The following is an 18,850-nucleotide window of genomic DNA, read 5'->3' as shown; positions in this document are numbered from 1 at the left end:
GGGCATTGCCCGTTTGGAAGCCCGTTCGGAAGGCAAGAGGAGGCGGAGGCGGAGGCGGGAATCTCTGCTCAATTTTTTCCCGAGGCCTGGGGACAAGCCTTTGCACATTTGATCCAGCCGGGCCTGCATCAGCAGATCCTGCTCCGATGGCAAGGGAGAGCCTGCAGGTGTAAATCAAAGAAAGGGGAGAAATCCGCAAGAGGCGGGTTAACAAATTCCAGTGGCAGGCCCATGTTCCCCAGGAAGCAAGTACTTCCTCCTGCTCCCTTCAGTGGGAAAAGACATAGGAGGTGTATTTCTCTAAGCAGGGGCTCTGCGTAGGTGGCACTGCATTGCTTTGGGAAGCATCCATGCTAAGTGCAGAGTAGCAGCAGACCCCACAGCTGAGACGTGAATTGGGACTGTTAAGGAAGGGCACTGGGAGGGTGAGGAGGGCAGAGGAAAATGCTTTAAAAAAGCATCTGCAAGTTCCTACACACCCGCTGAAAACCCATACCAGGGATGGGGCTCGAACCCATGCGGACAACTGTCCATTGGATCTTAAGTCCAACGCCTTAACCACTCGGCCACCCTGGTGAGACCCTAGGCCCTGCCTTACTCAGCTCCCTTTTCATGCTGGCTGCTCCAGCGCAGGCTGTCCAGCAAGAGGTGATTGCAGAGTAAAAAGGCTTTTGCAGGAGGATAAAGGTAATTGCTTATGACAAACACACTGTGTGACACCTAACTTTTCCTCACTCGTACTTTATGGGCAATCTATACAGTGGAGTTAGCTTAGTCACAATAAGGAAGTGAGCAAGGCAGGCTCACAAGAGCATCTCCTCCCTGGTGGTCTAGTGGCTAGGATTCGGCGCTTTCACCGCCGCGGCCCGGGTTCGATTCCCGGTCAGGGAAGATCCCTCTAAGACGTAGACGTGCGTAATTTGTCCACGCAGCTCAGCTTTTTTTAATCGAAGGTCCTTAAAAAGGCACCCCGACCTATAGACGAAAGCAGAGGAAAGGGGCTGGGTCCCCTGTGTCCCAGGTTGCTTTGCTCCCATTGCCCTCAGCCACCTTCATGCGCACGCAGTCCCCCACCCAGTCAGGTGCTCTATGTGGGCGTAAAGTGCAGTACCAGCTCATCAGAAAGGTAAATTGCTGGAAAACCCGGCTGCGATGTATACATCTACTTTGGAGCACTCTTCTCCCTTGCACTCTTGAATCGGTCATTCGCAATGTATTCTTCCAGCAAGCTGAATAACGAGGTAGGTGTGAGAAGGTGTACCAGCTGTCTTTGAGCTATCAGCGGCCACTAGGTGTCCCTCTTGTGATTTCCCGGGGATCCCGATTGTACAGGAATTCGTCGGTTCAGTAGCACGGGGGAGGGGATGGCCTGTGCTTGGAAGTGACAAACAGTCTGGTGGAATCATGAGTGTTTTTTCAAGTTCTGATTCATATTCGCTGTAGAATAAAATATGCTTTCAGCCCCCATGAGCTTTGTCACTAGGAGAGCAGTGTAGGAACTTTTGCTGTATGGCTCTGGGTTCCCTGGTGGTCTAGTGGTTAGGATTCGGCGCTCTCACCGCCGCGGCCCGGGTTCGATTCCCGGTCAGGGAACAGTCCTTCTTCTGCCCTTGAATGCTTTTCCTTCCCGCAGGTCAGGGCTTCTCAAAATGAATTTGCTTTTCTGACAAACAGTTTGCCTAGCATCCCGCAATCTGGCTCCTAATTTGATTTTCGCAAGGTTCCCTTTGAGTTGCTTTCCTCGGCGGGAGGAAAATCTCTTGTGCAAGGCTCTTGAGGAAGTGAGATTCTGTATTCCGAGGTGCGCTTCTTTTCGTAGGCTTCTGACCACATGGTGTGCGGCAGGAAGTCATCTTTGACAGGGCCGCAGGCTTTGTCTCCAAATGGCATCCCGGACCCACTGCAACCCACCTTTTTGCTGAAACGGAAGTCTGGTTCAGGGTAAGAAAAAGCTGAGCTGCACGTACCGAAAGCAGCAGAGCCCAGCGGCGGAGAGGGTGTGGCCAGGGCTGTCTGATTTGCATAGTGACCAGTGGCATCTTGGGAATGTACAGGCTTTGGAGCCTAACGGGTGCTGCAGGGGTCTGCCTGGCCGGAGAAATGCCTGTCTGGCGCTCCCCTCAGGACACACGTGTCTTCCGTTCGAGCATGGAGGGTGAGGGACATGGGTCACCCTCATATACAGGGGTGTGGGCATGGGCAGGATGGGGCGTGGGGGACCCGTCAGGGCATTGCCCGTTTGGAAGCCCGTTCGGAAGGCAAGAGGAGGCGGAGGCGGGAATCTCTGCTCAATTTTTTCCCGAGGCCTGGGGACAAGCCTTTGCACATTTGATCCAGCCGGGCCTGCATCAGCAGATCCTGCTCCGATGGCAAGGGAGAGCCTGCAGGTGTAAATCAAAGAAAGGGGAGAAATCCGCAAGAGGCGGGTTAACAAATTCCAGTGGCAGGCCCATGTTCCCCAGGAAGCAAGTACTTCCTCCTGCTCCCTTCAGTGGGAAAAGACATAGGAGGTGTATTTCTCTAAGCAGGGGCTCTGCGTAGGTGGCACTGCATTGCTTTGGCAAACATCCATGCTAAGTGCAGAGTAGCAGCAGACCCCACAGCTGAGACGTGAATTGGGACTGTTAAGGAAGGGCACTGGGAGGGTGAGGAGGGCAGAGGAAAATGCTTTACAAAAGCATCTGCAAGTTCCTACACACCCGCTGAAAACCCATACCAGGGATGGGGCTCGAACCCATGCGGACAACTGTCCATTGGATCTTAAGTCCAACGCCTTAACCACTCGGCCACCCTGGTGAGACCCTAGGTCCTGCCTTACTCAGCTCCCTTTTCATGCTGGCTGCTCCAGCGCAGGCTGTCCAGCAAGAGGTGATTGCAGAGTAAAAAGGCTTTTGCAGGAGGATAAAGGTAATTGCTTATGACAAACACACTGTGTGACACCTAACTTTTCCCCACTCGTACTTTATGGGCAATCTATACAGTGGAGTTAGCTTAGTCACAATAAGGAAGTGAGCAAGGCAGGCTCACAAGAGCATCTCCTCCCTGGTGGTCTAGTGGCTAGGATTCGGCGCTTTCACCGCCGCGGCCCGGGTTTGATTCCCGGTCAGGGAAGATCCCTCTAAGACGTAGACGTGCGTAATTTGTCCACGCAGCTCAGCTTTTTTTAATCGAAGGTCCTTAAAAAGGCACCCCGACCTATAGACGAAAGCAGAGGAAAGGGGCTGGGTCCCCTGTGTCCCAGGTTGCTTTGCTCCCATTGCCCTCAGCCACCTTCATGCGCACGCAGTCCCCCACCCAGTCAGGTGCTCTATGTGGGCGTAAAGTGCAGTACCAGCTCATCAGAAAGGTAAATTGCTGGAAAACCCGGCTGCGATGTATACATCTACTTTGGAGCACTCTTCTCCCTTGCACTCTTGAATCGGTCATTCGCAATGTATTCTTCCAGCAAGCTGAATAACGAGGTAGGTGTGAGAAGGTGTACCAGCTGTCTTTGAGCTATCAGCGGCCACTAGGTGTCCCTCTTGTGATTTCCCGGGGATCCCGATTGTACAGGAATTCGTCGGTTCAGTAGCACGGGGGAGGGGATGGCCTGTGCTTGGAAGTGACAAACAGTCTGGTGGAATCATGAGTGTTTTTTCAAGTTCTGATTCATATTCGCTGTAGAATAAAATATGCTTTCAGCCCCCATGAGCTTTGTCACTAGGAGAGCAGTGTAGGAACTTTTGCTGTATGGCTGTGGGTTCCCTGGTGGTCTAGTGGTTAGGATTCGGCGCTCTCACCGCCGCGGCCCGGGTTCGATTCCCGGTCAGGGAACAGTCCTTCTTCTGCCCTTGAATGCTTTTCCTTCCCGCAGGTCAGGGCTTCTCAAAATGAATTTGCTTTTCTGACAAACAGTTTGCCTAGCATCCCGCAATCTGGCTCCTAATTTGATTTTCGCAAGGTTCCCTTTGAGTTGCTTTCCTCGGCGGGAGGAAAATCTCTTGTGCAAGGCTCTTGAGGAAGTGAGATTCTGTATTCCGAGGTGCGCTTCTTTTCGTAGGCTTCTGACCACATGGTGTGCGGCAGGAAGTCATCTTTGACAGGGCCGCAGGCTTTGTCTCCAAATGGCATCCCGGACCCACTGCAACCCACCTTTTTGCTGAAACGGAAGTCTGGTTCAGGGTAAGAAAAAGCTGAGCTGCACGTACCGAAAGCAGCAGAGCCCAGCGGCGGAGAGGGTGTGGCCAGGGCTGTCTGATTTGCATAGTGACCAGTGGCATCTTGGGAATGTACAGGCTTTGGAGCCTAACGGGTGCTGCAGGGGTCTGCCTGGCCGGAGAAATGCCTGTCTGGCGCTCCCCTCAGGACACACGTGTCTTCCGTTCGAGCATGGAGGGTGAGGGACATGGGTCACCCTCATATACAGGGGTGTGGGCATGGGCAGGATGGGGCGTGGGGGACCCGTCAGGGCATTGCCCGTTTGGAAGCCCGTTCGGAAGGCAAGAGGAGGCGGAGGCGGAGGCGGGAATCTCTGCTCAATTTTTTCCCGAGGCCTGGGGACAAGCCTTTGCACATTTGATCCAGCCGGGCCTGCATCAGCAGATCCTGCTCCGATGGCAAGGGAGAGCCTGCAGGTGTAAATCAAAGAAAGGGGAGAAATCCGCAAGAGGCGGGTTAACAAATTCCAGTGGCAGGCCCATGTTCCCCAGGAAGCAAGTACTTCCTCCTGCTCCCTTCAGTGGGAAAAGACATAGGAGGTGTATTTCTCTAAGCAGGGGCTCTGCGTAGGTGGCACTGCATTGCTTTGGGAAGCATCCATGCTAAGTGCAGAGTAGCAGCAGACCCCACAGCTGAGACGTGAATTGGGACTGTTAAGGAAGGGCACTGGGAGGGTGAGGAGGGCAGAGGAAAATGCTTTAAAAAAGCATCTGCAAGTTCCTACACACCCGCTGAAAACCCATACCAGGGATGGGGCTCGAACCCATGCGGACAACTGTCCATTGGATCTTAAGTCCAACGCCTTAACCACTCGGCCACCCTGGTGAGACCCTAGGCCCTGCCTTACTCAGCTCCCTTTTCATGCTGGCTGCTCCAGCGCAGGCTGTCCAGCAAGAGGTGATTGCAGAGTAAAAAGGCTTTTGCAGGAGGATAAAGGTAATTGCTTATGACAAACACACTGTGTGACACCTAACTTTTCCCCACTCGTACTTTATGGGCAATCTATACAGTGGAGTTAGCTTAGTCACAATAAGGAAGTGAGCAAGGCAGGCTCACAAGAGCATCTCCTCCCTGGTGGTCTAGTGGCTAGGATTCGGCGCTTTCACCGCCGCGGCCCGGGTTCGATTCCCGGTCAGGGAAGATCCCTCTAAGACGTAGACGTGCGTAATTTGTCCACGCAGCTCAGCTTTTTTTAATCGAAGGTCCTTAAAAAGGCACCCCGACCTATAGACGAAAGCAGAGGAAAGGGGCTGGGTCCCCTGTGTCCCAGGTTGCTTTGCTCCCATTGCCCTCAGCCACCTTCATGCGCACGCAGTCCCCCACCCAGTCAGGTGCTCTATGTGGGCGTAAAGTGCAGTACCAGCTCATCAGAAAGGTAAATTGCTGGAAAACCCGGCTGCGATGTATACATCTACTTTGGAGCACTCTTCTCCCTTGCACTCTTGAATCGGTCATTCGCAATGTATTCTTCCAGCAAGCTGAATAACGAGGTAGGTGTGAGAAGGTGTACCAGCTGTCTTTGAGCTATCAGCGGCCACTAGGTGTCCCTCTTGTGATTTCCCGGGGATCCCGATTGTACAGGAATTCGTCGGTTCAGTAGCACGGGGGAGGGGATGGCCTGTGCTTGGAAGTGACAAACAGTCTGGTGGAATCATGAGTGTTTTTTCAAGTTCTGATTCATATTCGCTGTAGAATAAAATATGCTTTCAGCCCCCATGAGCTTTGTCACTAGGAGAGCAGTGTAGGAACTTTTGCTGTATGGCTGTGGGTTCCCTGGTGGTCTAGTGGTTAGGATTCGGCGCTCTCACCGCCGCGGCCCGGGTTCGATTCCCGGTCAGGGAACAGTCCTTCTTCTGCCCTTGAATGCTTTTCCTTCCCGCAGGTCAGGGCTTCTCAAAATGAATTTGCTTTTCTGACAAACAGTTTGCCTAGCATCCCGCAATCTGGCTCCTAATTTGATTTTCGCAAGGTTCCCTTTGAGTTGCTTTCCTCGGCGGGAGGAAAATCTCTTGTGCAAGGCTCTTGAGGAAGTGAGATTCTGTATTCCGAGGTGCGCTTCTTTTCGTAGGCTTCTGACCACATGGTGTGCGGCAGGAAGTCATCTTTGACAGGGCCGCAGGCTTTGTCTCCAAATGGCATCCCGGACCCACTGCAACCCACCTTTTTGCTGAAACGGAAGTCTGGTTCAGGGTAAGAAAAAGCTGAGCTGCACGTACCGAAAGCAGCAGAGCCCAGCGGCGGAGAGGGTGTGGCCAGGGCTGTCTGATTTGCATAGTGACCAGTGGCATCTTGGGAATGTACAGGCTTTGGAGCCTAACGGGTGCTGCAGGGGTCTGCCTGGCCGGAGAAATGCCTGTCTGGCGCTCCCCTCAGGACACACGTGTCTTCCGTTCGAGCATGGAGGGTGAGGGACATGGGTCACCCTCATATACAGGGGTGTGGGCATGGGCAGGATGGGGCGTGGGGGACCCGTCAGGGCATTGCCCGTTTGGAAGCCCGTTCGGAAGGCAAGAGGAGGCGGAGGCGGAGGCAGGAATCTCTGCTCAATTTTTTCCCGAGGCCTGGGGACAAGCCTTTGCACATTTGATCCAGCCGGGCCTGCATCAGCAGATCCTGCTCCGATGGCAAGGGAGAGCCTGCAGGTGTAAATCAAAGAAAGGGGAGAAATCCGCAAGAGGCGGGTTAACAAATTCCAGTGGCAGGCCCATGTTCCCCAGGAAGCAAGTACTTCCTCCTGCTCCCTTCAGTGGGAAAAGACATAGGAGGTGTATTTCTCTAAGCAGGGGCTCTGCGTAGGTGGCACTGCATTGCTTTGGCAAACATCCATGCTAAGTGCAGAGTAGCAGCAGACCCCACAGCTGAGACGTGAATTGGGACTGTTAAGGAAGGGCACTGGGAGGGTGAGGAGGGCAGAGGAAAATGCTTTACAAAAGCATCTGCAAGTTCCTACACACCCGCTGAAAACCCATACCAGGGATGGGGCTCGAACCCATGCGGACAACTGTCCATTGGATCTTAAGTCCAACGCCTTAACCACTCGGCCACCCTGGTGAGACCCTAGGTCCTGCCTTACTCAGCTCCCTTTTCATGCTGGCTGCTCCAGCGCAGGCTGTCCAGCAAGAGGTGATTGCAGAGTAAAAAGGCTTTTGCAGGAGGATAAAGGTAATTGCTTATGACAAACACACTGTGTGACACCTAACTTTTCCCCACTCGTACTTTATGGGCAATCTATACAGTGGAGTTAGCTTAGTCACAATAAGGAAGTGAGCAAGGCAGGCTCACAAGAGCATCTCCTCCCTGGTGGTCTAGTGGCTAGGATTCGGCGCTTTCACCGCCGCGGCCCGGGTTCGATTCCCGGTCAGGGAAGATCCCTCTAAGACGTAGACGTGCGTAATTTGTCCACGCAGCTCAGCTTTTTTTAATCGAAGGTCCTTAAAAAGGCACCCCGACCTATAGACGAAAGCAGAGGAAAGGGGCTGGGTCCCCTGTGTCCCAGGTTGCTTTGCTCCCATTGCCCTCAGCCACCTTCATGCGCACGCAGTCCCCCACCCAGTCAGGTGCTCTATGTGGGCGTAAAGTGCAGTACCAGCTCATCAGAAAGGTAAATTGCTGGAAAACCCGGCTGCGATGTATACATCTACTTTGGAGCACTCTTCTCCCTTGCACTCTTGAATCGGTCATTCGCAATGTATTCTTCCAGCAAGCTGAATAACGAGGTAGGTGTGAGAAGGTGTACCAGCTGTCTTTGAGCTATCAGCGGCCACTAGGTGTCCCTCTTGTGATTTCCCGGGGATCCCGATTGTACAGGAATTCGTCGGTTCAGTAGCACGGGGGAGGGGATGGCCTGTGCTTGGAAGTGACAAACAGTCTGGTGGAATCATGAGTGTTTTTTCAAGTTCTGATTCATATTCGCTGTAGAATAAAATATGCTTTCAGCCCCCATGAGCTTTGTCACTAGGAGAGCAGTGTAGGAACTTTTGCTGTATGGCTGTGGGTTCCCTGGTGGTCTAGTGGTTAGGATTCGGCGCTCTCACCGCCGCGGCCCGGGTTCGATTCCCGGTCAGGGAACAGTCCTTCTTCTGCCCTTGAATGCTTTTCCTTCCCGCAGGTCAGGGCTTCTCAAAATGAATTTGCTTTTCTGACAAACAGTTTGCCTAGCATCCCGCAATCTGGCTCCTAATTTGATTTTCGCAAGGTTCCCTTTGAGTTGCTTTCCTCGGCGGGAGGAAAATCTCTTGTGCAAGGCTCTTGAGGAAGTGAGATTCTGTATTCCGAGGTGCGCTTCTTTTCGTAGGCTTCTGACCACATGGTGTGCGGCAGGAAGTCATCTTTGACAGGGCCGCAGGCTTTGTCTCCAAATGGCATCCCGGACCCACTGCAACCCACCTTTTTGCTGAAACGGAAGTCTGGTTCAGGGTAAGAAAAAGCTGAGCTGCACGTACCGAAAGCAGCAGAGCCCAGCGGCGGAGAGGGTGTGGCCAGGGCTGTCTGATTTGCATAGTGACCAGTGGCATCTTGGGAATGTACAGGCTTTGGAGCCTAACGGGTGCTGCAGGGGTCTGCCTGGCCGGAGAAATGCCTGTCTGGCGCTCCCCTCAGGACACACGTGTCTTCCGTTCGAGCATGGAGGGTGAGGGACATGGGTCACCCTCATATACAGGGGTGTGGGCATGGGCAGGATGGGGCGTGGGGGACCCGTCAGGGCATTGCCCGTTTGGAAGCCCGTTCGGAAGGCAAGAGGAGGCGGAGGCGGAGGCGGGAATCTCTGCTCAATTTTTTCCCGAGGCCTGGGGACAAGCCTTTGCACATTTGATCCAGCCGGGCCTGCATCAGCAGATCCTGCTCCGATGGCAAGGGAGAGCCTGCAGGTGTAAATCAAAGAAAGGGGAGAAATCCGCAAGAGGCGGGTTAACAAATTCCAGTGGCAGGCCCATGTTCCCCAGGAAGCAAGTACTTCCTCCTGCTCCCTTCAGTGGGAAAAGACATAGGAGGTGTATTTCTCTAAGCAGGGGCTCTGCGTAGGTGGCACTGCATTGCTTTGGGAAGCATCCATGCTAAGTGCAGAGTAGCAGCAGACCCCACAGCTGAGACGTGAATTGGGACTGTTAAGGAAGGGCACTGGGAGGGTGAGGAGGGCAGAGGAAAATGCTTTAAAAAAGCATCTGCAAGTTCCTACACACCCGCTGAAAACCCATACCAGGGATGGGGCTCGAACCCATGCGGACAACTGTCCATTGGATCTTAAGTCCAACGCCTTAACCACTCGGCCACCCTGGTGAGACCCTAGGCCCTGCCTTACTCAGCTCCCTTTTCATGCTGGCTGCTCCAGCGCAGGCTGTCCAGCAAGAGGTGATTGCAGAGTAAAAAGGCTTTTGCAGGAGGATAAAGGTAATTGCTTATGACAAACACACTGTGTGACACCTAACTTTTCCCCACTCGTACTTTATGGGCAATCTATACAGTGGAGTTAGCTTAGTCACAATAAGGAAGTGAGCAAGGCAGGCTCACAAGAGCATCTCCTCCCTGGTGGTCTAGTGGCTAGGATTCGGCGCTTTCACCGCCGCGGCCCGGGTTCGATTCCCGGTCAGGGAAGATCCCTCTAAGAAGTAGACGTGCGTAATTTGTCCACGCAGCTCAGCTTTTCTTAATCGAAGGTCCTTAAAAAGGCACCCCGACCTATAGACGAAAGCAGAGGAAAGGGGCTGGGTCCCCTGTGTCCCAGGTTGCTTTGCTCCCATTGCCCTCAGCCACCTTCATGCGCACGCAGTCCCCCACCCAGTCAGGTGCTCTATGTGGGCGTAAAGTGCAGTACCAGCTCATCAGAAAGGTAAATTGCTGGAAAACCCGGCTGCGATGTATACATCTACTTTGGAGCACTCTTCTCCCTTGCACTCTTGAATCGGTCATTCGCAATGTATTCTTCCAGCAAGCTGAATAACGAGGTAGGTGTGAGAAGGTGTACCAGCTGTCTTTGAGCTATCAGCGGCCACTAGGTGTCCCTCTTGTGATTTCCCGGGGATCCCGATTGTACAGGAATTCGTCGGTTCAGTAGCACGGGGGAGGGGATGGCCTGTGCTTGGAAGTGACAAACAGTCTGGTGGAATCATGAGTGTTTTTTCAAGTTCTGATTCATATTCGCTGTAGAATAAAATATGCTTTCAGCCCCCATGAGCTTTGTCACTAGGAGAGCAGTGTAGGAACTTTTGCTGTATGGCTGTGGGTTCCCTGGTGGTCTAGTGGTTAGGATTCGGCGCTCTCACCGCCGCGGCCCGGGTTCGATTCCCGGTCAGGGAACAGTCCTTCTTCTGCCCTTGAATGCTTTTCCTTCCCGCAGGTCAGGGCTTCTCAAAATGAATTTGCTTTTCTGACAAACAGTTTGCCTAGCATCCCGCAATCTGGCTCCTAATTTGATTTTCGCAAGGTTCCCTTTGAGTTGCTTTCCTCGGCGGGAGGACAATCTCTTGTGCAAGGCTCTTGAGGAAGTGAGATTCTGTATTCCGAGGTGCGCTTCTTTTCGTAGGCTTCTGACCACATGGTGTGTGGCAGGAAGTCATCTTTGACAGGGCCGCAGGCTTTGTCTCCAAATGGCATCCCGGACCCACTGCAACCCACCTTTTTGCTGAAACGGAAGTCTGGTTCAGGGTAAGAAAAAGCTGAGCTGCACGTACCGAAAGCAGCAGAGCCCAGCGGCGGAGAGGGTGTGGCCAGGGCTGTCTGATTTGCATAGTGACCAGTGGCATCTTGGGAATGTACAGGCTTTGGAGCCTAACGGGTGCTGCAGGGGTCTGCCTGGCCGGAGAAATGCCTGTCTGGCGCTCCCCTCAGGACACACGTGTCTTCCGTTCGAGCATGGAGGGTGAGGGACATGGGTCACCCTCATATACAGGGGTGTGGGCATGGGCAGGGTGGGGCGTGGGGTACCCGTCAGGGCATTGCCCGTTTGGAAGCCCGTTCGGAAGGCAAGAGGAGGCGGAGGCGGGAATCTCTGCTCAATTTTTTCCCGAGGCCTGGGGACAAGCCTTTGCACATTTGATCCAGCCGGGCCTGCATCAGCAGATCCTGCTCCGATGGCAAGGGAGAGCCTGCAGGTGTAAATCAAAGAAAGGGGAGAAATCCGCAAGAGGCGGGTTAACAAATTCCAGTGGCAGGCCCATGTTCCCCAGGAAGCAAGTACTTCCTCCTGCTCCCTTCAGTGGGAAAAGACATAGGAGGTGTATTTCTCTAAGCAGGGGCTCTGCGTAGGTGGCACTGCATTGCTTTGGGAAGCATCCATGCTAAGTGCAGAGTAGCAGCAGACCCCACAGCTGAGACGTGAATTGGGACTGTTAAGGAAGGGCACTGGGAGGGTGAGGAGGGCAGAGGAAAATGCTTTAAAAAAGCATCTGCAAGTTCCTACACACCCGCTGAAAACCCATACCAGGGATGGGGCTCGAACCCATGCGGACAACTGTCCATTGGATCTTAAGTCCAACGCCTTAACCACTCGGCCACCCTGGTGAGACCCTAGGCCCTGCCTTACTCAGCTCCCTTTTCATGCTGGCTGCTCCAGCGCAGGCTGTCCAGCAAGAGGTGATTGCAGAGTAAAAAGGCTTTTGCAGGAGGATAAAGGTAATTGCTTATGACAAACACACTGTGTGACACCTAACTTTTCCCCACTCGTACTTTATGGGCAATCTATACAGTGGAGTTAGCTTAGTCACAATAAGGAAGTGAGCAAGGCAGGCTCACAAGAGCATCTCCTCCCTGGTGGTCTAGTGGCTAGGATTCGGCGCTTTCACCGCCGCGGCCCGGGTTCGATTCCCGGTCAGGGAAGATCCCTCTAAGACGTAGACGTGCGTAATTTGTCCACGCAGCTCAGCTTTTTTTAATCGAAGGTCCTTAAAAAGGCACCCCGACCTATAGACGAAAGCAGAGGAAAGGGGCTGGGTCCCCTGTGTCCCAGGTTGCTTTGCTCCCATTGCCCTCAGCCACCTTCATGCGCACGCAGTCCCCCACCCAGTCAGGTGCTCTATGTGGGCGTAAAGTGCAGTACCAGCTCATCAGAAAGGTAAATTGCTGGAAAACCCGGCTGCGATGTATACATCTACTTTGGAGCACTCTTCTCCCTTGCACTCTTGAATCGGTCATTCGCAATGTATTCTTCCAGCAAGCTGAATAACGAGGTAGGTGTGAGAAGGTGTACCAGCTGTCTTTGAGCTATCAGCGGCCACTAGGTGTCCCTCTTGTGATTTCCCGGGGATCCCGATTGTACAGGAATTCGTCGGTTCAGTAGCACGGGGGAGGGGATGGCCTGTGCTTGGAAGTGACAAACAGTCTGGTGGAATCATGAGTGTTTTTTCAAGTTCTGATTCATATTCGCTGTAGAATAAAATATGCTTTCAGCCCCCATGAGCTTTGTCACTAGGAGAGCAGTGTAGGAACTTTTGCTGTATGGCTGTGGGTTCCCTGGTGGTCTAGTGGTTAGGATTCGGCGCTCTCACCGCCGCGGCCCGGGTTCGATTCCCGGTCAGGGAACAGTCCTTCTTCTGCCCTTGAATGCTTTTCCTTCCCGCAGGTCAGGGCTTCTCAAAATGAATTTGCTTTTCTGACAAACAGTTTGCCTAGCATCCCGCAATCTGGCTCCTAATTTGATTTTCGCAAGGTTCCCTTTGAGTTGCTTTCCTCGGCGGGAGGACAATCTCTTGTGCAAGGCTCTTGAGGAAGTGAGATTCTGTATTCCGAGGTGCGCTTCTTTTCGTAGGCTTCTGACCACATGGTGTGTGGCAGGAAGTCATCTTTGACAGGGCCGCAGGCTTTGTCTCCAAATGGCATCCCGGACCCACTGCAACCCACCTTTTTGCTGAAACGGAAGTCTGGTTCAGGGTAAGAAAAAGCTGAGCTGCACGTACCGAAAGCAGCAGAGCCCAGCGGCGGAGAGGGTGTGGCCAGGGCTGTCTGATTTGCATAGTGACCAGTGGCATCTTGGGAATGTACAGGCTTTGGAGCCTAACGGGTGCTGCAGGGGTCTGCCTGGCCGGAGAAATGCCTGTCTGGCGCTCCCCTCAGGACACACGTGTCTTCCGTTCGAGCATGGAGGGTGAGGGACATGGGTCACCCTCATATACAGGGGTGTGGGCATGGGCAGGGTGGGGCGTGGGGTACCCGTCAGGGCATTGCCCGTTTGGAAGCCCGTTCGGAAGGCAAGAGGAGGCGGAGGCGGAGGCGGGAATCTCTGCTCAATTTTTTCCCGAGGCCTGGGGACAAGCCTTTGCACATTTGATCCAGCCGGGCCTGCATCAGCAGATCCTGCTCCGATGGCAAGGGAGAGCCTGCAGGTTTAAATCAAAGAAAGGGGAGAAATCCGCAAGAGGCGGGTTAACAAATTCCAGTGGCAGGCCCATGTTCCCCAGGAAGCAAGTACTTCCTCCTGCTCCCTTCAGTGGGAAAAGACATAGGAGGTGTATTTCTCTAAGCAGGGGCTCTGCGTAGGTGGCACTGCATTGCTTTGGGAAGCATCCATGCTAAGTGCAGAGTAGCAGCAGACCCCACAGCTGAGACGTGAATTGGGACTGTTAAGGAAGGGCACTGGGAGGGTGAGGAGGGCAGAGGAAAATGCTTTAAAAAAGCATCTGCAAGTTCCTACACACCCGCTGAAAACCCATACCAGGGATGGGGCTCGAACCCATGCGGACAACTGTCCATTGGATCTTAAGTCCAACGCCTTAACCACTCGGCCACCCTGGTGAGACCCTAGGCCCTGCCTTACTCAGCTCCCTTTTCATGCTGGCTGCTCCAGCGCAGGCTGTCCAGCAAGAGGTGATTGCAGAGTAAAAAGGCTTTTGCAGGAGGATAAAGGTAATTGCTTATGACAAACACACTGTGTGACACCTAACTTTTCCCCACTCGTACTTTATGGGCAATCTATACAGTGGAGTTAGCTTAGTCACAATAAGGAAGTGAGCAAGGCAGGCTCACAAGAGCATCTCCTCCCTGGTGGTCTAGTGGCTAGGATTCGGCGCTTTCACCGCCGCGGCCCGGGTTCGATTCCCGGTCAGGGAAGATCCCTCTAAGAAGTAGACGTGCGTAATTTGTCCACGCAGCTCAGCTTTTTTTAATCGAAGGTCCTTAAAAAGGCACCCCGACCTATAGACGAAAGCAGAGGAAAGGGGCTGGGTCCCCTGTGTCCCAGGTTGCTTTGCTCCCATTGCCCTCAGCCACCTTCATGCGCACGCAGTCCCCCACCCAGTCAGGTGCTCTATGTGGGCGTAAAGTGCAGTACCAGCTCATCAGAAAGGTAAATTGCTGGAAAACCCGGCTGCGATGTATACATCTACTTTGGAGCACTCTTCTCCCTTGCACTCTTGAATCGGTCATTCGCAATGTATTCTTCCAGCAAGCTGAATAACGAGGTAGGTGTGAGAAGGTGTACCAGCTGTCTTTGAGCTATCAGCGGCCACTAGGTGTCCCTCTTGTGATTTCCCGGGGATCCCGATTGTACAGGAATTCGTCGGTTCAGTAGCACGGGGGAGGGGATGGCCTGTGCTTGGAAGTGACAAACAGTCTGGTGGAATCATGAGTGTTTTTTCAAGTTCTGATTCATATTCGCTGTAGAATAAAATATGCTTTCAGCCCCCATGAGCTTTGTCACTAGGAGAGCAGTGTAGGAACTTTTGCTGTATGGCTGTGGGTTCCCTGGTGGTCTAGTGGTTAGGATTCGGCGCTCTCACCGCCGCGGCCCGGGTTCGATTCCCGGTCAGGGAACAGTCCTTCTTCTGCCCTTGAATGCTTTTCCTTCCCGCAGGTCAGGGCTTCTCAAAATGAATTTGCTTTTCGGACAAACAGTTTGCCTAGCATCCCGCAATCTGGCTCCTAATTTGATTTTCGCAAGGTTCCCTTTGAGTTGCTTTCCTCGGCGGGAGGACAATCTCTTGTGCAAGGCTCTTGAGGAAGTGAGATTCTGTATTCCGAGGTGCGCTTCTTTTCGTAGGCTTCTGACCACATGGTGTGTGGCAGGAAGTCATCTTTGACAGGGCCGCAGGCTTTGTCTCCAAATGGCATCCCGGACCCACTGCAACCCACCTTTTTGCTGAAACGGAAGTCTGGTTCAGGGTAAGAAAAAGCTGAGCTGCACGTACCGAAAGCAGCAGAGCCCAGCGGCGGAGAGGGTGTGGCCAGGGCTGTCTGATTTGCATAGTGACCAGTGGCATCTTGGGAATGTACAGGCTTTGGAGCCTAACGGGTGCTGCAGGGGTCTGCCTGGCCGGAGAAATGCCTGTCTGGCGCTCCCCTCAGGACACACGTGTCTTCCGTTCGAGCATGGAGGGTGAGGGACATGGGTCACCCTCATATACAGGGGTGTGGGCATGGGCAGGGTGGGGCGTGGGGTACCCGTCAGGGCATTGCCCGTTTGGAAGCCCGTTCGGAAGGCAAGAGGAGGCGGAGGCGGGAATCTCTGCTCAATTTTTTCCCGAGGCCTGGGGACAAGCCTTTGCACATTTGATCCAGCCGGGCCTGCATCAGCAGATCCTGCTCCGATGGCAAGGGAGAGCCTGCAGGTGTAAATCAAAGAAAGGGGAGAAATCCGCAAGAGGCGGGTTAACAAATTCCAGTGGCAGGCCCATGTTCCCCAGGAAGCAAGTACTTCCTCCTGCTCCCTTCAGTGGGAAAAGACATAGGAGGTGTATTTCTCTAAGCAGGGGCTCTGCGTAGGTGGCACTGCATTGCTTTGGGAAGCATCCATGCTAAGTGCAGAGTAGCAGCAGACCCCACAGCTGAGACGTGAATTGGGACTGTTAAGGAAGGGCACTGGGAGGGTGAGGAGGGCAGAGGAAAATGCTTTAAAAAAGCATCTGCAAGTTCCTACACACCCGCTGAAAACCCATACCAGGGATGGGGCTCGAACCCATGCGGACAACTGTCCATTGGATCTTAAGTCCAACGCCTTAACCACTCGGCCACCCTGGTGAGACCCTAGGCCCTGCCTTACTCAGCTCCCTTTTCATGCTGGCTGCTCCAGCGCAGGCTGTCCAGCAAGAGGTGATTGCAGAGTAAAAAGGCTTTTGCAGGAGGATAAAGGTAATTGCTTATGACAAACACACTGTGTGACACCTAACTTTTCCCCACTCGTACTTTATGGGCAATCTATACAGTGGAGTTAGCTTAGTCACAATAAGGAAGTGAGCAAGGCAGGCTCACAAGAGCATCTCCTCCCTGGTGGTCTAGTGGCTAGGATTCGGCGCTTTCACCGCCGCGGCCCGGGTTCGATTCCCGGTCAGGGAAGATCCCTCTAAGACGTAGACGTGCGTAATTTGTCCACGCAGCTCAGCTTTTTTTAATCGAAGGTCCTTAAAAAGGCACCCCGACCTATAGACGAAAGCAGAGGAAAGGGGCTGGGTCCCCTGTGTCCCAGGTTGCTTTGCTCCCATTGCCCTCAGCCACCTTCATGCGCACGCAGTCCCCCACCCAGTCAGGTGCTCTATGTGGGCGTAAAGTGCAGTACCAGCTCATCAGAAAGGTAAATTGCTGGAAAACCCGGCTGCGATGTATACATCTACTTTGGAGCACTCTTCTCCCTTGCACTCTTGAATCGGTCATTCGCAATGTATTCTTCCAGCAAGCTGAATAACGAGGTAGGTGTGAGAAGGTGTACCAGCTGTCTTTGAGCTATCAGCGGCCACTAGGTGTCCCTCTTGTGATTTCCCGGGGATCCCGATTGTACAGGAATTCGTCGGTTCAGTAGCACGGGGGAGGGGATGGCCTGTGCTTGGAAGTGACAAACAGTCTGGTGGAATCATGAGTGTTTTTTCAAGTTCTGATTCATATTCGCTGTAGAATAAAATATGCTTTCAGCCCCCATGAGCTTTGTCACTAGGAGAGCAGTGTAGGAACTTTTGCTGTATGGCTGTGGGTTCCCTGGTGGTCTAGTGGTTAGGATTCGGCGCTCTCACCGCCGCGGCCCGGGTTCGATTCCCGGTCAGGGAACAGTCCTTCTTCTGCCCTTGAATGCTTTTCCTTCCCGCAGGTCAGGGCTTCTCAAAATGAATTTGCTTTTCTGACAAACAGTTTGCCTAGCATCCCGCAATCTGGCTCCTAATTTGATTTTCGCAAGGTTCCCTTTGAGTTGCTTTCCTCGGCGGGAGGAAAATCTCTTGTGCAAGGCTCTTGAGGAAGTGAGATTCTGTATTCCGAGGTGCGCTTCTTTTCGTAGGCTTCTGACCACATGGTGTGCGGCAGGAAGTCATCTTTGACAGGGCCGCAGGCTTTGTCTCCAAATGGCATCCCGGACCCACTGCAACCCACCTTTTTGCTGAAACGGAAGTCTGGTTCAGGGTAAGAAAAAGCTGAGCTGCACGTACCGAAAGCAGCAGAGCCCAGCGGCGGAGAGGGTGTGGCCAGGGCTGTCTGATTTGCATAGTGACCAGTGGCATCTTGGGAATGTACAGGCTTTGGAGCCTAACGGGTGCTGCAGGGGTCTGCCTGGCCGGAGAAATGCCTGTCTGGCGCTCCCCTCAGGACACACGTGTCTTCCGTTCGAGCATGGAGGGTGAGGGACATGGGTCACCCTCATATACAGGGGTGTGGGCATGGGCAGGATGGGGCGTGGGGGACCCGTCAGGGCATTGCCCGTTTGGAAGCCCGTTCGGAAGGCAAGAGGAGGCGGAGGCGGAGGCAGGAATCTCTGCTCAATTTTTTCCCGAGGCCTGGGGACAAGCCTTTGCACATTTGATCCAGCCGGGCCTGCATCAGCAGATCCTGCTCCGATGGCAAGGGAGAGCCTGCAGGTGTAAATCAAAGAAAGGGGAGAAATCCGCAAGAGGCGGGTTAACAAATTCCAGTGGCAGGCCCATGTTCCCCAGGAAGCAAGTACTTCCTCCTGCTCCCTTCAGTGGGAAAAGACATAGGAGGTGTATTTCTCTAAGCAGGGGCTCTGCGTAGGTGGCACTGCATTGCTTTGGCAAACATCCATGCTAAGTGCAGAGTAGCAGCAGACCCCACAGCTGAGACGTGAATTGGGACTGTTAAGGAAGGGCACTGGGAGGGTGAGGAGGGCAGAGGAAAATGCTTTACAAAAGCATCTGCAAGTTCCTACACACCCGCTGAAAACCCATACCAGGGATGGGGCTCGAACCCATGCGGACAACTGTCCATTGGATCTTAAGTCCAACGCCTTAACCACTCGGCCACCCTGGTGAGACCCTAGGTCCTGCCTTACTCAGCTCCCTTTTCATGCTGGCTGCTCCAGCGCAGGCTGTCCAGCAAGAGGTGATTGCAGAGTAAAAAGGCTTTTGCAGGAGGATAAAGGTAATTGCTTATGACAAACACACTGTGTGACACCTAACTTTTCCCCACTCGTACTTTATGGGCAATCTATACAGTGGAGTTAGCTTAGTCACAATAAGGAAGTGAGCAAGGCAGGCTCACAAGAGCATCTCCTCCCTGGTGGTCTAGTGGCTAGGATTCGGCGCTTTCACCGCCGCGGCCCGGGTTCGATTCCCGGTCAGGGAAGATCCCTCTAAGACGTAGACGTGCGTAATTTGTCCACGCAGCTCAGCTTTTTTTAATCGAAGGTCCTTAAAAAGGCACCCCGACCTATAGACGAAAGCAGAGGAAAGGGGCTGGGTCCCCTGTGTCCCAGGTTGCTTTGCTCCCATTGCCCTCAGCCACCTTCATGCGC

The 18,850-nt window shown here is 53.5% G+C and overlaps 25 non-coding genes across 25 annotated transcripts; 16 read left to right on the top strand and 9 right to left on the bottom strand.

Moving 5' to 3' along the window:
* Positions 1–493: 493 nt before the first annotated feature.
* On the bottom strand, positions 494–576 carry TRNAL-UAA (transfer RNA leucine (anticodon UAA)). Its single transcript has one exon. It is a non-coding gene; the product is annotated as a tRNA-Leu (tRNA).
* A 243-nt stretch (positions 577–819) lies between these two features.
* TRNAE-UUC (transfer RNA glutamic acid (anticodon UUC)) lies at positions 820–891 on the top strand. Its single transcript has one exon. It is a non-coding gene; the product is annotated as a tRNA-Glu (tRNA).
* A 630-nt stretch (positions 892–1,521) lies between these two features.
* Positions 1,522–1,593, top strand: TRNAE-CUC (transfer RNA glutamic acid (anticodon CUC)). Its single transcript has one exon. It is a non-coding gene; the product is annotated as a tRNA-Glu (tRNA).
* A 1,120-nt stretch (positions 1,594–2,713) lies between these two features.
* Positions 2,714–2,796, bottom strand: TRNAL-UAA (transfer RNA leucine (anticodon UAA)). The gene has a single exon. It is a non-coding gene; the product is annotated as a tRNA-Leu (tRNA).
* Positions 2,797–3,741: 945 nt separating this feature from the next.
* TRNAE-CUC (transfer RNA glutamic acid (anticodon CUC)) lies at positions 3,742–3,813 on the top strand. Its single transcript has one exon. It is a non-coding gene; the product is annotated as a tRNA-Glu (tRNA).
* Positions 3,814–4,939: 1,126 nt separating this feature from the next.
* On the bottom strand, positions 4,940–5,022 carry TRNAL-UAA (transfer RNA leucine (anticodon UAA)). The gene has a single exon. It is a non-coding gene; the product is annotated as a tRNA-Leu (tRNA).
* Positions 5,023–5,265: 243 nt separating this feature from the next.
* TRNAE-UUC (transfer RNA glutamic acid (anticodon UUC)) lies at positions 5,266–5,337 on the top strand. Its single transcript has one exon. It is a non-coding gene; the product is annotated as a tRNA-Glu (tRNA).
* A 630-nt stretch (positions 5,338–5,967) lies between these two features.
* TRNAE-CUC (transfer RNA glutamic acid (anticodon CUC)) lies at positions 5,968–6,039 on the top strand. The gene has a single exon. It is a non-coding gene; the product is annotated as a tRNA-Glu (tRNA).
* A 1,126-nt stretch (positions 6,040–7,165) lies between these two features.
* Positions 7,166–7,248, bottom strand: TRNAL-UAA (transfer RNA leucine (anticodon UAA)). The gene has a single exon. It is a non-coding gene; the product is annotated as a tRNA-Leu (tRNA).
* Positions 7,249–7,491: 243 nt separating this feature from the next.
* Positions 7,492–7,563, top strand: TRNAE-UUC (transfer RNA glutamic acid (anticodon UUC)). The gene has a single exon. It is a non-coding gene; the product is annotated as a tRNA-Glu (tRNA).
* A 630-nt stretch (positions 7,564–8,193) lies between these two features.
* On the top strand, positions 8,194–8,265 carry TRNAE-CUC (transfer RNA glutamic acid (anticodon CUC)). The gene has a single exon. It is a non-coding gene; the product is annotated as a tRNA-Glu (tRNA).
* Positions 8,266–9,391: 1,126 nt separating this feature from the next.
* On the bottom strand, positions 9,392–9,474 carry TRNAL-UAA (transfer RNA leucine (anticodon UAA)). The gene has a single exon. It is a non-coding gene; the product is annotated as a tRNA-Leu (tRNA).
* Positions 9,475–9,717: 243 nt separating this feature from the next.
* On the top strand, positions 9,718–9,789 carry TRNAE-UUC (transfer RNA glutamic acid (anticodon UUC)). Its single transcript has one exon. It is a non-coding gene; the product is annotated as a tRNA-Glu (tRNA).
* A 630-nt stretch (positions 9,790–10,419) lies between these two features.
* TRNAE-CUC (transfer RNA glutamic acid (anticodon CUC)) lies at positions 10,420–10,491 on the top strand. The gene has a single exon. It is a non-coding gene; the product is annotated as a tRNA-Glu (tRNA).
* Positions 10,492–11,611: 1,120 nt separating this feature from the next.
* On the bottom strand, positions 11,612–11,694 carry TRNAL-UAA (transfer RNA leucine (anticodon UAA)). Its single transcript has one exon. It is a non-coding gene; the product is annotated as a tRNA-Leu (tRNA).
* A 243-nt stretch (positions 11,695–11,937) lies between these two features.
* Positions 11,938–12,009, top strand: TRNAE-UUC (transfer RNA glutamic acid (anticodon UUC)). The gene has a single exon. It is a non-coding gene; the product is annotated as a tRNA-Glu (tRNA).
* A 630-nt stretch (positions 12,010–12,639) lies between these two features.
* TRNAE-CUC (transfer RNA glutamic acid (anticodon CUC)) lies at positions 12,640–12,711 on the top strand. Its single transcript has one exon. It is a non-coding gene; the product is annotated as a tRNA-Glu (tRNA).
* Positions 12,712–13,837: 1,126 nt separating this feature from the next.
* On the bottom strand, positions 13,838–13,920 carry TRNAL-UAA (transfer RNA leucine (anticodon UAA)). The gene has a single exon. It is a non-coding gene; the product is annotated as a tRNA-Leu (tRNA).
* A 243-nt stretch (positions 13,921–14,163) lies between these two features.
* On the top strand, positions 14,164–14,235 carry TRNAE-UUC (transfer RNA glutamic acid (anticodon UUC)). Its single transcript has one exon. It is a non-coding gene; the product is annotated as a tRNA-Glu (tRNA).
* A 630-nt stretch (positions 14,236–14,865) lies between these two features.
* TRNAE-CUC (transfer RNA glutamic acid (anticodon CUC)) lies at positions 14,866–14,937 on the top strand. Its single transcript has one exon. It is a non-coding gene; the product is annotated as a tRNA-Glu (tRNA).
* Positions 14,938–16,057: 1,120 nt separating this feature from the next.
* On the bottom strand, positions 16,058–16,140 carry TRNAL-UAA (transfer RNA leucine (anticodon UAA)). Its single transcript has one exon. It is a non-coding gene; the product is annotated as a tRNA-Leu (tRNA).
* Positions 16,141–16,383: 243 nt separating this feature from the next.
* TRNAE-UUC (transfer RNA glutamic acid (anticodon UUC)) lies at positions 16,384–16,455 on the top strand. Its single transcript has one exon. It is a non-coding gene; the product is annotated as a tRNA-Glu (tRNA).
* Positions 16,456–17,085: 630 nt separating this feature from the next.
* Positions 17,086–17,157, top strand: TRNAE-CUC (transfer RNA glutamic acid (anticodon CUC)). Its single transcript has one exon. It is a non-coding gene; the product is annotated as a tRNA-Glu (tRNA).
* A 1,126-nt stretch (positions 17,158–18,283) lies between these two features.
* On the bottom strand, positions 18,284–18,366 carry TRNAL-UAA (transfer RNA leucine (anticodon UAA)). Its single transcript has one exon. It is a non-coding gene; the product is annotated as a tRNA-Leu (tRNA).
* A 243-nt stretch (positions 18,367–18,609) lies between these two features.
* On the top strand, positions 18,610–18,681 carry TRNAE-UUC (transfer RNA glutamic acid (anticodon UUC)). The gene has a single exon. It is a non-coding gene; the product is annotated as a tRNA-Glu (tRNA).
* Positions 18,682–18,850: the final 169 nt, after the last annotated feature.

This window comes from Triturus cristatus, chromosome 5_2 (assembly GCF_964204655.1).
Source record: "Triturus cristatus chromosome 5_2, aTriCri1.1, whole genome shotgun sequence".
NCBI lineage: Eukaryota > Metazoa > Chordata > Amphibia > Caudata > Salamandridae > Triturus > Triturus cristatus.
The sequence above is the reverse complement of the archived record's forward strand: the minus strand, read 5'-3'. Positions and strand labels throughout refer to the sequence as shown.